This window comes from Rattus rattus, chromosome 10, assembly GCF_011064425.1.
Source record: "Rattus rattus isolate New Zealand chromosome 10, Rrattus_CSIRO_v1, whole genome shotgun sequence".
Classification (NCBI taxonomy): Eukaryota; Metazoa; Chordata; class Mammalia; order Rodentia; family Muridae; genus Rattus; species Rattus rattus.
This window is the reverse complement of record NC_046163.1, coordinates 4,416,147-4,429,471: the sequence shown is the minus strand read 5'-3', so window position 1 is coordinate 4,429,471 and position 13,325 is coordinate 4,416,147. Positions and strand designations below refer to the sequence as shown.

At 39.4% G+C, this 13,325-nt stretch overlaps 1 protein-coding gene across 2 annotated transcripts in view; it reads right to left on the bottom strand.

Annotated features, from left to right (window-relative positions):
• Srgap2 (SLIT-ROBO Rho GTPase activating protein 2) overlaps positions 1-13,325 on the bottom strand; it is a 220,975-nt gene that overhangs the window by 92,495 nt on the left and 115,155 nt on the right. The window lies entirely within an intron of this gene.

The following is a 13,325-nucleotide window of genomic DNA, read 5'->3' as shown; positions in this document are numbered from 1 at the left end:
TTCTGGGATATTTGGTTCTATCTTTACCACTACCTGAATGACCGGAGGCCGGTCACTCTTGGTGCTCAAACGCCTCACTAATTACAAGACTGGATTAGGAGTGGCTATCCCACAAAGGCTGTCCCACATACTTTCCTATGTGGGATATGAACAAACAGGAAGTCCAACTTCCCTCTGTTCAAGCCAAATGCTGGGCGCCATTTTTAACTTCTTTTTCTCCTGTGCCACATTCAGTTTAGCAGCAGATCCTATGAGCTCCATCTTCAAAATACATCCTCAAAGCCAAGGCTCACAGCCTCTCAGTGTCGTCAGGGTCACCATCCTGCTTTAATCTATTTTCTCATACTTGAATTTATTTACAGAAATCTCTTCTATTCACCTCTTCTCCTTGATTCTACTTCTCCTTTAGTCTAAGTGAAATATCTAACTACTAGAAATATCTTCCTCAAACAGTTTAACAGCAAAAATTCTTCATTATCTCTGAGAGTCAGTTCAAATAGCAAAATAGCAGTGAGATCTTCCATGGCCACTCTACATTTCTAGGACCTATGGGCTATTTACCTCATTTTATTCTCTCTCTCTCTCTCTCTCTCTCTCTCTCTCTCTCTCACACACACACACACACACACACACACACACACACACACACACATACATACACAGACACACAGACACACACGACACACACACACACACACGCACACACACAGACACACACGAGACACACACAGAGACACAGACACACAGACACACACACACACACACACACAGACACACACACACACACCCCTCACAAACTCTCTGACGGTGTTTCTCCTATAGAATACAAGCTCCACAAAGACAAGGACTGTTTGTCCTTTGCTGTTTTCTTGTGGCAGCTCAGTGCTTATAACACAGGACTATAAGGATCTGTTAAATGAAGTGAATTTTACTTCTTCTGCTGTCTGCTCTCTCAGGCACATCTATAATCTCTTGTTATCTTGATCTGTCTCTTAGTTGATCTCATTGTCCCAGCTTCATTATCTCCCTGAATTACAACAGCAGGATCCTCAACAGTTTCTTTCATCTGAAGCAATGTGACTAGGAAATGCGTCTTCAAGATCTCACTGTTCTACTTAACATGCCGGTGTTTCTCTTTAACTATGTATACTTCAAACTCTCTGAACTCCACTCAGAGCTCTCACACTTAGGCTCTGAGCTCTCCCCACGTGTTCTCCCACTGCTTGCAGCTTTGGTGCTGTCAGATCATTCTAATGGGTGGTATTTCTAATAGACGAAAACAACCATGATAGGAAGTTGGTATCAGATAGCATGGCAACATTCAAAAGATATTCCCATCAGATAAGGAGATAGATACTGGAATTATCAGATCAGATAAGGAATTATCCTGGAAGTGGATAATTAAAAGCTCAATTATTTTTCCCACTAATAGATCTTACCTGACTCAACTTTCAAGAATCTGTTTATTTTCTTAGTTCCTATAGACAACAAATTATAAACTACCATTAATTAAACTGCTGTCTTTAGTAGCCATTAGAAGCCTGTGACCTATCTATGTAGTTGAGAAGTGAAGACCTTGATCATTACTGCAATTTTATTATGTCAGTCAGAATACTGAGCAACTGTAGACAGTCACATAATACTGTGGAATTGGACAGAACAAAGTAGTGATGATTAATCGTGCTTTTGCATTTAAATAAGGCAACGTTTTTTAAAATTACTTATTTACTTTAAGGAGTCCCCAAAAGAAGGGTAAAGTAGGCCACGAATTTTTTCTTACCTTGAGAACACTAAGGCCCAGAAATGCTACACTAACTCAGAGAATGTGACAAAATATAGAGTCTGTTTTCCCCCACTCTCTTCTACTCTTCATTCTCAACATGAACATCAATCAGAAGGAAAACAAGGTCATGGGGAGAGGCGGGGCAAGGAAGAATGTGATGCTTGCATGGGTGCAAGGACTGGCTTATCTTGACTTTGGAGAAGAGAAAATTAAAGCTAGATACTGGATCTCTTAGTTCGTCTACTTTCTTTCCTTTCTAACATATGTGATAATAAAACTGTTTAAAAGATATGCTTAGAGAGGTTGAAACCTCTCCAGCTGGGGGAAGGAACACAATTGCACCATTTTATGCAAACACACCCAGATATCATTTGGCCTTAAAAGTTCTATATAGCAATTTCTTCTCAGGGTTTTACTGATTCTAGTGACATCTGAGCAAGAACAAGGAAGTGTGTGAGTGATTTTCTTCATTGTGAAATGAGAAACTGATACCCAGCAATGGGACAACTATACTGAGCTATCCAGGGCCCAGACTCAAGCAAAGCTTTGAGACCATTCTCAGCTAAGATCAAAGAAAATAATGAAGGAAGAAAAGAAAGGTAAAAATATATTCTTGGGCTGGAGAGATGGCTCAGCGGTTAAGAGCACCAACTGCTCTTCCTGAGGTCCCAAGTTCAATTCCCAGCAACCACATGGTGGCTCACAACCATCTGTAATGAGATCCGATGCCCTCTTCTGGTGTGTCTGAAGACAGCTATAGTGTACTGATATACATTAAATAAATATTAAAAAAAATATATTCTTATTTTACATTAAATGGAAGTAGGGTAATACTAAATGCAACTGTAGGCTACCTAATCACCTCAAAAACAAGTCACTCCCTGAAGATGTCAAACAGAATTTAGATTGCTTCTGAATATATAAGACTACCCAAGTAGTCAAGTCAACAGAGACCTAAGAACCATAAGAACACGAAGACACCGAGGGAGACAGGAGAATGCTGCACAGTTACAGAAAGTGGTGTTCTTTAAAAAGGATGCGATGACATAAAAAATGTCCACTAGGAGAGATGAAAAAATATGAAAAGTACAAAACACGGACATCATATAATCCTCGTTTCTACAAAACACAGAAAATTTTGAAAATATATCAAATTGTTCATAATAATTCCAAATAATTATAACTTCCTATTTGTTATTCTTCCCACAGTGCTTTATTATGTAGCTCAGCCTGGCCTTAACTCACTATGTAGTTGCAGCTCCCCTGAACTTGTAGCAACCTTTCTGTGCTCATCCTCCTGAGTACTGAGCTCATACACGTGACTCCAGCTGAATGCACGACTCACACAACAGAAAATAAAACAAACGCAACGAAGGCCCAGGAGTTTGTCTATTTCAAAATGAAGTTTAAGACCAACCTAGGTGATACACTGAGACCCTGTCTGATGGAAAAAAGGGTGGTAGAGGGATTAAAAAAAAAAAAAAAAAAAAAAAAAAAGGACGAAGATTTGACTGGAAAAAATAAGGGATCAGAAAGATTTCATTACCAAAGAAAAATATAAACGAAAACATGAAGATTCTGTTTCAGAAGATGGAAAATTGTACATTTTGTTCTCATTTTAAATAAAAATCATGCTCAGACATGCTGGTAGAATTTCAAAAGATAACTCCTAACAAAGATAAATTGGAGAGTCAAAAGAAGCTAGTTCTGCAGGAAGAGTGCTGCCTCTCTGTGGACAAGCTGAGCACGAAGCGTAACACGGTAGAAAGCTTGGCCTGATAATAGCATGCAAATGTATGTCTGTGGGATCCATAGGCCATTATTCCTTGCACAAGAACTGGTTCTGCGGCTTAGCCACATGACTGCTACCTCCCATGCACACTAGACACAGAGCATAGTGGTGCGAAGAAATGACTTGGGGGATGCTGACTGCTTAGGCTTGAATCTCCATTCTCCTGTCAGCCAGATGTACAACTTTGAAGCAGTTGCCTAACCCCTCTGCCTATGCTCATCTATAAACACAGGTGACAAAAGGAATACTCATTGCAAAGGCCTGTTGTGTTGATTAAATGGGCTATAGGTAAATATGTAGCGATGTCCCTGGACATGGTTAGCATTCGTTTAGTATTAGTTACAATTATTATTTTTATTAGTGTTGTGAACCTTATAATAAAAATAAAATCGGTACCTACTTGACTTGCATACACCATTAGTACTCTTTTACAACCACTGCCTGCTCACCTGGTGAGCTTCACTAATAACCTCTCCTTTTCTCAGAATATAAGAGGCACAGAGATGGTAAATGATAACATGAGTAATTATCAGGTGATATTTAAACTACTCGATAAAAGGATGAACCATTACCCAACCTTTCTATGACATCTATCTATCTATCTATCTATCTATCTATCTATCTATCTATCTATCTTCTTTTATTTCATGTGAGAAAAATTACTGCAAAATTGAGAGTTTAGATTGTGAATGCCTTATGGAGTGTTAATCTAACATGAAGTATTGATATAACATATATTACACATTTTAAATAAAAAAGTTGGGTATGATAGTACTGCCTATAATCAAAACAGTTGTGAGGCCAAGGCAGGAAGATCTCAAGTTCCAAATCAGATCAGCCTTGGCTCCAGAGAGAGTCAGTGTCTCTCTCTCTGTCTCTCTGTCTCTCTCTCCTACAACTACTAATAATGACAATAACAATAATAATAATAAATACAAAATTCCATTTAGGCTTTAGAACAAACTTCCAATTTATAGGCAGAAGCTAAACAATACTGTAAGACTTAAAGATTAGTCATAGGGCTAAAGGGGAAAGAATACAAGACAAAGGAAAGAGGAAGGAAGGAAGGAAGGAAGAAAGAAAGGGGAGGAAGAAAAGCAGTAGAGAAATTAAAGGACTGAGAGGAGAGAGCAAGCAGCAGGCTCTGGTTTGAATTCATTGCCTGAAAGCTTGGCTTGTGATCAGGTACAACAATTTGATCTTAAAGATATTGACCGTAAACCCTGAAACTTAAGGTGGCAATATGTTGTAGTGGAAATGGCACAAGAGTTCAAATTTCAATGTCACTTCTTCCTGGTCTTATAGGAATATTTTTAACAACGAGAATTTTAATTTGCCAGATATACATTAGGAAGAAATAATCCAATGTAATATTCATAGCAATATTACTAATAATAGTTTCAAAGCAGAACCTACCAAAATGCCATCAATAGCAGAATAGTTAACCCTGTAAACCCCAGTCTCGGGAGCTGCTCAGTTCCAAGCAAACTGGGTGAGCTGTCCATCTAAGGAACTGCCCACAGTAGGGGGAGATACAGGAAACAGATTTTGAAGCTGCCATGTTAAAAGGCATAAACATCTTGTGTTTGTTATAGAAACCCAAGAAAGGCCTTATACAGACTGTCCCAGGACTAAGAATAAAAGCAAAATATATCCACCACAGGAAAACAGAAAGCCAAGTCCCCGAAAGTTCAAAGTAATCAATTGGTTAATTTTACTGCCTTTTTAACAAAGTTTAAAACTTCAGAGAAGATCAGCACTTCTATTACACCCATTGTGTAAATGACAGTGACCAGGAGACAAAAAAAAAACAAAACAAAACAAAAAAACAAACAAAACAAAACAAAAAAACAAAACAAACAAACCAAAAACAAAAAACCAAAAACCACATTTAGAATAGTTGAAGATTTCATTAACATAAAAGTTGAAGAGGCAAATGCTTTCATTTTGTCAAAAGCCAGCACTTAAGGGGTTAATGACTAGAAAGGAACAAAAGAGGTATCTGTAAAAAATCACTGACTTAAATGCTTTCAAATATGTAAACTTTAAGTACTAAATTTTTCCCTAAGAAGACAAAAGGGTTACAGCAAATATTATTTACTACACTGAGTGGCATTTAATGAACAGTAGTTAGTACTAACCCTTACCACAATCTTACACAAAGTTTGTGGGGTTCTAAGTGAGATGAAATGCCCTCGACAATCCTTGTGGCAAACCTTCCTACTAAATTGGGTTCCTGAGCTAGTTCCTAGTACCTAGCATAACACTGTTTAAGTATTAACTAATATATTTAATGACCTCTTGATTTTCTAATTTAGGTCAACTTACAAGGTTGTTCTTAGACACTTGTTTTCCTGATATCTACGCCTCATACCCCCTATATTGTATGTCTTCAAATTCTCTTATACTTTATAAAAATTCTAAAAATCGATGTACCACTATACCTTGGAATATTTTATGTCTAGCACAATGGGATCCTTCAGAAAGAGCAGCTAGATGGAACCAAAAGGCAACATACAAGCTAACCTAAGCAAAAGCTTGCAGCTACCTAAGTCCAAAATAATCCTGGACCATCCAGAGAGACACCCTTAGGGACAGCACAGATACTGCTCAGTGTCACAGAAACCAAAGCTAAAACACCATGAACAGCCCTAGCTTCAGTCTCCCCTGTGTGTAGGCTTTGGTGGCAAACCTGACTTTTTATCAGCAGCTAAACCTTTGAAGTCTCTGGCAGCCTTCCATTCTCTACTCAGATAATCTCGGCTTCACATCCTATTTGTTTCTACAAAGACAATCTCTTCATCAGAAATGAGAGAATGAAGTTCAAGTAATCACAACAAATTCTTTTTTTCTACCAAGAGAATAGACTACAATTGAAATAGCTGTCTACAAAGCATCATAAAATGCTGTCAGTAACCATGTCATAATGAGGAAGAAATTCAGTCACTTAGAGATACTGAGTTCAGTGGAGGACAGGTGATGGAGAGTGGTGGACAGGGGGATAAAAGCCCTCATCTATTCTTCTAGAGACATCTGTATGTTAAATCCTTTCTCAAAGAAGCAGAATACAGGGCTATAACCTTTAGGATCCATTCTTTTCCCATTCAATCAATAGCACAGTCACACCTTAGTGTCTTCAGGCAATGTTTTATAGAACTCCCGAGGATAACAAAATCCAATGATGCTTAAGTCTTTTATGAAGTAGCACAGTATTTGTATACAAGCATTCATAACCTCCTTTATACTGTAAATCATTTCCAGAGGATTTATATCACCTGCAAACACTTGGTAAATAGTTGTTACATGATTTGGGAAAATGACAAGAAAAAAATCTTATTTGTGTACAATACACATGCTTGCTTTCCCCAAATATTTTTAGTCTACAATTGAAAATGTGGACATAGAAGGCCAGCTATACCTGCTAGAGACATTAATCAACATATAAAAGTACGTGTCAGTTCTTCTAGTATTATTTATGACAATAACACTATAGAACATGTCTCATAGAATAATCATCTTCTCTCAGCATACATGGGAAATCATGTTACCATCCAAGGAGTAACACGTACTGCTTTTTTTTTAACTTTAAATCTCATTTATCCTCTTTTACTACCAACCCTATTTCTTTGCTGTACTAGTTAATTTTTATGTCAACTTGACGAAAGCTAGAGTCAGAGAAGAGGGAACCTCAAGAGAAAACGCCTCCAACCAGAGTGGCCTATAGACAAGCCTGTGGGATATGTTCTTCATTTGTTTTGTAATATGGAATGGTGCAGCTCACTGTAGGTGGTGTCACCTCGAGGCAGTGGTCCCGACTGTACAGGAAAAGAGTCGAGTAAGCTATAAAGAACAAAAGCCAGTAAGGAGCACTCCTTCATGGCCTCTGTATTATGTATCTGTAGGTTCCCGCCTCCAGGTCCCTGCTTTGACTTCCCTGGTTGATGGGACTACAAACTGTAAAAGGAAATGAGTCCTTCCCGTGCTGCCATGTATTGTTCATGGTGTTTTATTTATCAAGCAATTGAAAACTAAGACAAGATACTTGGTGTCAGTGAAAATCTGACCCGTCATAGTAATTTTCTTGTGAAGAGATTGCTGTGCTAGCAGGGCTACATTGTGACTCTCCGGAAGAATCTGTACCTTTCAGTTTTCTAGCATCTAGCCCTACCTTATGACCTGTTCCCATGTTCTAAACCAGTGGCACAACATTTTCTATCACGTAGCCTTCTTCTGGAGAGAAGTCTGTGGTCTCCCTCCCATCAGGACACTGCTGACTACATTTAGCATCCACCTGGCCACTCAAGCATGCATCCTCATCATAAGACACTTAACTTAATTATATCAGAAACTGCTAGGAATAATCGGGTGCAGGACTGATGGCAAACATATTGAAAGGAAAAGTATCAGTTGGAACCAAGACCAAGTTCTCACACAAAGATTTATTTCTCCCAGAGGAACAGGGGGCAGGGAATAAGAAACAGACTGTAGATAGAGGATGAGGGAGGTGGGGGGAGAGAACAAGGGAAGGGGGTATTTATCCCTGAGGGATAAAGGACTGCCTCTGGATAGAGAGGAGACAGATGTGGTACACTGGAAAATGGCAGTGTATAAAGGTACAGGGGGAAATCCCTGTGTTAGTTAGGCTGAGGTATTTAATTTTAATTGGGTGTGTTAATTGGGTGAGTTAAAGGGGGTTTTGAGCTGGACTTCATTTGTACTTTGATAGCTAGACTTTGGTAGTGTGCCTAGAGAGGAGGAAGTGGCCAGATAGATAGAACTCAATGGCTAGCTTTAGTAATATTAATCTAACGGTTTTAGGAAGGGCGGCAATCAGGGAGAAGGTAAAGGACTGCCAGAGCCATGCTGCACTGGCCACGTGCTTTTATTTCTCTTCAGTGAATGACATCTGGAACTGCTGCATCAAGACAGTGAGTATATAATATTTAAGGAGCTGTCAAACTATTTTCCAAAGTGATTATTATCACTTCACACTCTCACAAGCAACATGAGATGTCCACACACACTGGACAACACTTGGTATTGTCGATTGTTTTCATTTTAGGCACTTTAGGGACTTGCTAGCACGTGTCCTCGTTACTCTAATGAGCATGTCCTGGTGATGGATGACGCAGAACATCTTCCACATGCTGACTGGTCACTTATGTGTCTTTACTAGAGGACTGTTTACTAGAAGTTTTGCCCATTTAAATAATTAGGTGGTGTGTCTTCTTAATGGTTGAGGTGTAGTTTTTAATTCTCCATTCTGATACAAGTCTTGGTCAGATATATGCTGCTATGATTTGATGTGCCCCTAAAAGTTCATGCGCTTAATCCTCGCTACAGTAATGAAGAGGGGTGATTCGGTTAGTGGATGATGTCTTTATTATGGGAGTGAGTTAGTTATTTCAGGAGTGAGTTTCTGGTAAAAGGATGACAATAAATCACCTTCTCCCTTCCTTTCTCTGCCCCGTCACTCATACCATGCTTTTGCCATGTTATGACACTGTGCGGAGGCCCCTGCCAGGCAAGCCCATGTGCACTGTCTCCACAACTATCAAGAAATAAACCTTTATTCTGAAAAAAGTATTCAGTCTCAGCTATTGTGTTAGAACATTGCAATATTTTCTTCCAGTCTGTGGCTTTCCATTTTCTTTACAATATCTTTTCAAAAGGTTCATGATTTGATGAAGTCTGACTTAACATTTTTTCTCTTATAGTGCACACTTTTTAATATTCTGAGATACTTTTGTCAATTCAAGGTCACAAAGATTTTTCTTAAAATTCCCCAAATAACTCTTATGCACAAAGTTGAGAACTAGTAGTCTGTGGGGAATGTGACCTAGCTTTCTTAATTTGAGCTGAGTTTCTGCCAGAGGAAAATAGAGCAGTAAAGCTAAATTAGAAGTACAGTTAACTGGAAAAGCAAGGGTACAATCAAGAGCCGTGGGATTGCCTGAACCGAGCAGCCCCCAAGCTTAAATGTGAGTATCTGACAAGAGCTAAGCTACATGAGTTGAAAAAATCCAGAGCCAGGGGTGCTCTAAGTGTCATCTGCATGGTGAGAGGAGGAAGCCAATAGGAACGTCCTCCCCTTTGTGGGGAATAGCATACCTAAATGTGTTATGGCTTAACTGATAAAATGGGAAAATTATTCCTCTTCCACATGGTGGTGAGAGTCGCCATTTTTGAAGCCACCACATTAAATAAACGAAGGTGGTAGTAATAATATTTATCCAAACTGCTTCCAACAAGGGTCGGACAGATTGAGCTTTCATTAAATGAAGGAGCTGTCAGGAACACCGAATGGACTCAAGTTTCCCTAGAATCCTGGACAAAGTGGGTCTGTTTCTTAGCAGTAGACAGAAGGCTACTTTCCAGATGTTATATTTAGCTTAAAGGAATCTCCAACACAGCTTCATGCAAAATATATAATATGTCCCAGTAGGTATAACCACAAACCAGAGGGCCAGCAGGGAGTATCCCTCAAGAGAGTTCAGTGCATAGAGGGGCCAATTGTGTAGCCAAATTGACAACCCCAAACTAGTTGAATTAACTATGAACCAGATTTTGGCCATACCTCACATTTAATGAGTCTTGTTTCCCTTCTTGCTAACAATTCTGAACCTGGGGAGAAAAAAACATGTTTCCTCTTCCACTACAACTCTGAGCTTCTTGCCCACATCAGGATAGAGAAACAATAGAGTAAATGTTTCCAGGAGGTTTGTGTGCAGAAGAGAATACTAGTCCAACTCTCTAGGTGGCTTTCTAGACTCAATGGCAAAGAATAAGGTTCTCCCTCGCACGATGCGTCACAGCCTCCTGAGAGAGCTTGTGGATGAGAACAGCGTCTAGAGCCAGACGGCTGACCGAATGCTAGCCTCAGTGCTTGCTTTGCTTCCATCCCTGAGCTTCGGTTTTCTGTCTTTAAAGAGACAGTAACCATGGGTACATCGTGGATCAAGGGTGGTGGACATGGACAAGGATTAGCACAACACTCAGCATATGCGGATGCAAAGAGCGGACTTTCCTTATAATCCTTGTTGTTAACTTTCCTAGACTAACATAAAACACAAGCAAGATCAGGAATAAAAGTACCTTTTCTGAAGCCCATGTCTTTGAAGAAATCAACTTTCTTTTTGATACTAGATCCAAATTTACTGGTAAAACAAAAGATGCTATCTATGCTAGGATTCTAGTTTGCTATCTCTTGGTTGCTGATCACAGTAAGGACCTTTGAAATGATGGGTCAATCCTCGTCATACTCAGTCTTCTACTGTGCAAATCAGCTAGCCCTTGGCCCCATGTATGATTGCCAACCTCCAGAACTAAGATTTACCTTTCAAAATGTAACTGAAGTTACCCAACAACCAGAAGAGACCTCTAGTGTAGCACAGAAGATACCACGGAGGTCTCTAGCCTAAACTGACCTTGTGGAGATTTGTTGCTTTGTTCTCTAATGTCAAAGAACTGTAGCAAATAAAAAAGTCCAGGTCTTGAGCTCAGTTTCTCAAAGTTAACAGCAGATCCAACATGAGAAAGGTCACCCGTACTATTCAAGTAGCACAAAGCGTCATACTATAGAAAAGATGCCCGGAGCCATTCCTTTGGTCTCACATCTCATTACTATATCTTTATCAGTGGGATTCTAATTCTTCAGGTGCAATATACTCTAAACAAGACACTGGAGAACTGGGGTTTAGAGAAACACTGAATTTTTTAATGCAACACTCCTATTCATATTTCTAACTAATAATATATTGAAACCAAGTAATGACAATTGAGAAACTGTCTTAAGATCTGTGCTGATACAATATTATAATATACTTAAGGACAACGAGAGAAATCATACCCAAAGTCCTTACTACTGTATGATTCTACTCATACAAAGTATGAATCTAAGCACAACCAAAGTTTGCTGTTAGAAATCAGGGACGTGGCTGTCCTTAGGGGTTCAGAATTTGGGAAAGGAAGATGGGGCTTTTGGAGTACTGAACTGTTCTGATTCCTGACTAGAGAACTGGTTATGTAGGTGTACTCCATTTGTGAAAATGTACTTAACTAGAAACTTATCAGATGTTGGTTTTTCTTCTACAAAGTATTATAAACAATCCTGAGAGTGAATTCCTCCTTCTATCAGAAGTATAGGAACACAGTTTATAGAGGTAAGCCCAGAGGTGCTGGTTAGTAATGCCATAAGTGGAAGGATTTTTCCCTCTAAAGGTGACATGCCCCAGGTCTCTGGTGAAATGGAGATGGGTACTGGAGAAGCCAGGACACAAGTGGTTTTGGCATCTGGCTATTGCTACTACAGACTTCTCTGAGATGTGGAGGTTACAAATCTCTCTCAGCTTATTCCTGTCTGTGGTGATGTAATGGGAAATGTTCTTCATAGTCTTGGACATTTGAGTACTTGGTCCCCAGCTAGTGGCACTATTTGAGATGTTTAGGTGCTGTGGCCTTGCGGAAGGAAGTAGTCATAGAGGGTAGGCTTTGGGAGTAAAGTCTCACTCCAGTTCTAGTTCACCCTCTGGAACACTTTCATTGGAATGTGAGCGTTCAGCTTCCTGCTCCCGCCACCATGCCTGATGTTAAATGTATGCTTCTCTACCACGATGGACTCTTACTGCTCTAGAACCATATATCCAATAATCCCTTCTCTCTGTAAGGTGCCTTTGGCTGTATTATTTTATCACAGCAGCAGAAAAGGAACTAATACACTCTTAAAGCTAGAAGAAAAGGAAGCCAAGAGACTGTCTGAAATTGAGTTAGGTAAATACCTCTCATGGAAGTGTTGTTCTCAAATGGACAGAGAAAATGAAGGAGGAAACTTCTAGTCTAACTTTTGCAGGGCTAAGATAAGGAGGTGTCAAGGTCACAAAAGGCAAAAGAGATCACAGCCTGAAATAAGTGTTTTCAATCATGGAAACATGCATTACCATTTGATATTACTAAACATGTATTAATGTGTGATACACAGAAATTCAGATTAACAATAAGTATGCCAGAGCAGATGCTGGGAACCATGAGGTGATAGAAAGTGTCCCCAACCCAAAACAAAGGAAACTCTAATCACAGAACACAGTGACTAGACTGGGTCACAACAGCCTGTCAGTGAGCACTGAGGGCAGTCACCCTTTCCTCTTCTTCAGATGTTGCACCCTCAATACCCTGCCTGTAAACAGAGTGCTCCTTCATAGATGCAGTTAAGACCCCAGTATAGTACTCAGTCCTTTGTTCAGGCCAGCCAGTGAAAGTGGAAGAAATGCTAAACTAATTTCAAGTCTAATCAAATCTGAAACGTTCTCCAATGTTAAGAAGTAGGAAACTGATTAAGAGCTAAGCTATAGCAATGATAATTCTGATTATTGGACTCTTTGATTACTTAACCTTTAATTTTAATTCTGGATATGTTATCTATAAGTCAGTGAATATATATATATTATATACTATCTATATTATTAGTTGGATTCAAACCCATGTCCCCAGAGAGACTAGAGCCTTAATCCAGCGCCTTAGACCGCTCGACCACGCTACCTCCACATACTATCTACATTATATATAGATATATACATTCACACACACACACACGCTCACTTTCTGTGAATTTCTGTGACATTTACTTTCTAGAAATTCTCTGGGGGAATGTCAAAGACTGAAAGTCAGACATGATATGTATGGAGTTTGACTAATACTGGTCTCCACAAACTCACAGATCTGAATGCTTGGTCATTAGCGAGTGGCAGTACTTGA